The sequence below is a fragment of the Montipora foliosa genome, unplaced genomic scaffold, assembly GCF_036669935.1.
Source record: "Montipora foliosa isolate CH-2021 unplaced genomic scaffold, ASM3666993v2 scaffold_471, whole genome shotgun sequence".
NCBI lineage: Eukaryota > Metazoa > Cnidaria > Anthozoa > Scleractinia > Acroporidae > Montipora > Montipora foliosa.
Genome location: NW_027179780.1, coordinates 125,001 through 127,495, shown reverse-complemented (window position 1 = coordinate 127,495; position 2,495 = coordinate 125,001).

Here is a 2,495-nt window from a genome sequence, read left to right as displayed (position 1 = left end):
AAAAAAATAAATAATGTTTCGTTTCCGGACTGATAATTTGTTATGGTGTTTGGCAATGAGTACAAAGTTTAGAGGAGGGCAAAGTTTACGTTCACGAAGCGGCTACAAATAGTGGAGACACTTTACCTTCTTGGGGCGTTATTAATTTACCTATTATCTCTGACACTGCACCCCCCCCCCCCCCCTTCCTTTTCAGTGTTGCTAGCAAGACAAAAAAAAATGTTGGAAACTTAAACAGTCAACATTGAAAGGGGAAGGGCGTTGGGGGAGTGGGAAAGGTTTAAATTAAAGATACGGCGGGTAATGGAACTTAGATAAGGTGTTTTCTTTTAATGAAAGTGTCTCAACAATATTGCAACTTGCTGTAGTTTGTAAGACATGCCAATGCTACACGCATGTTAGGTTCAATTTTCCCAATCTCAAGTGTGAACCTTGCTGCTGTTTCTTACTCCTTTACTTTATTCATTTTCTAAATTAGAAAACCTCACAGATACAATGAAAAGGAATGTAATTTGTACTGTGTACATGAGCACGTAGGATTAACTTTGTTTAAGACGTATGTTGAAGCATATTTTCTAATATTCTAAGCAACATTCAAGATCGCTTTATTGTATGCAAAGCGTTAAAAATGCAGGGTGCTAAGAACGTACATGGAAAATTGAAATGTGCAAACCAAGTTAAGTGTCGCAAACAACCTCGTGCCTCGCAGTTACTTTAATTAACTTTCCCATGGGAAAAATGATTAGGCGAAAGCGAATTTCCGCCGATGTTGTTGGAAACACGAGGACCGTTTTAGGCAGCGTATACACGGACGCGGTCTCACATCGACACGGTTTCATGACTTCGAAACTGCGTCAAAATCGATGCGGTTTGGAAATGTTTACACTGAACCGTTTTCGCCACAAAATTGAAGTCGTGATGGTGTAAGCAAGCGCAACACAACGTGCTAAACTCATTATTTTGAATGGAACAATGCAAATTTCGCGCCAAAATAGTAACCGTATTCAAATCGACGCGGTTTCGCTGTTTACACGACAAATGAAACCGCATCGTTTTCAAAACTCTCCACTTTTGGCAGCGGTTTCAAATCGACACGCTTTCGGCAACAGTCTCGATCGGTGTCGCGTAAACGGAAGGTGTAACCGCATCGAAAACGATGCGGTTACAAATGAAAGCGCGTTCGTGTAAACGCTGCCTTAGCGGCTATTTCTGATAAGTTTTTAAGACCGACCATGTTAGTTATCTTAGCGTAGATATCTGTTGGGCAAGCCTTCCTGTGTTAGCCCGCACGGGTTTGGTGTAAAAGACCGCGGAAACTTACGTTTCCGATGCTATCGGTTAATTTGATTTGATTAACTCGCATTTATCTAGGCTGAAGTGTCTACCGCAAGTATTTACCACAAGCTTTTCCCCCATTGTTGGTGAGACTTTTTTGATCTGGTTTGTGTAACTTTTCAAGCTCTTTGACGAGCCATAGAGGTATTTGGCACGGAAAGCTTACTCTTGAAAGTACTTTACTTGTAACGTTTTGTGACACTCACTTATTCGACTAGGCCAGGTGCTATACCCGGGACACGTAATCATACGCTTGGGTGTCACCTTGTTATCCTTTATTCTTCGAAGGAAATGTATTGATTAACCAATCACAGCTCAGAAAGAGCATATTTAAACGCCAGTTTTTAGTAGTTTAATGACAGAATTGGCTGCCGGCAATGCTAGAGTGCTGAAGTTCCACGCCAGAATAATGAACCTAAAACATTGAAGCTGTGCCCTACAAAATCTGTCTAGTAACACATAGATCACACGCTAGAATTCGCCAGTTTCCATGATGCAATTGCCAAGTGCTTTACATTTGAAACCAGTGCTAGTGCAAGACTTTGCGCACCTGATCGCTCATTCTTAGAGCAATGATAAATCGACCTCGATATAAATGGCGAGTTTTGAGCGGTTATCAAAGAGTTTTCATACAATAAAATATTGCTAATAGAGGCTTTGCATAATCACGTAGCCTCTGTAGCAACGGTAACTACGCTGCCACGACACCGGGCAGGCATAACAATATGGCCGCAAACTACACAGTGAACGCGTACCGTCTCTCCCGAAATATCGTGAAACCCTAGCCTTAGAAGGACGTAAAAGTTACGATGAAAAGCTTAAATTGATCGAAAACATTGATCCCCTCAACGTCAGCAACTTCTTATTCTCTGATTCGATGGAATTATGGCCTGAAATTGAATTTCCCGACATCGCAAACTACCTGCTCTTCTCCACGAGTAGCTACACCAAAGAGCAACTCAAGGCTTATAAAAGCCTAGATGCCTACAAATATTTTGTAGCGGGCTGGGTCAGATGCATCTTTGTTGGAAAAGCTACAGATAACATCAAGAAAGGTAGTTTTTTTTTCCCGTCCAAAAGCAGACAGCACAGAACTGCCAAAGCCACTTACTGGGCTGTATGACAGTGAGCTTTGCAAACTTGAATTTGAAGGTCTGCTG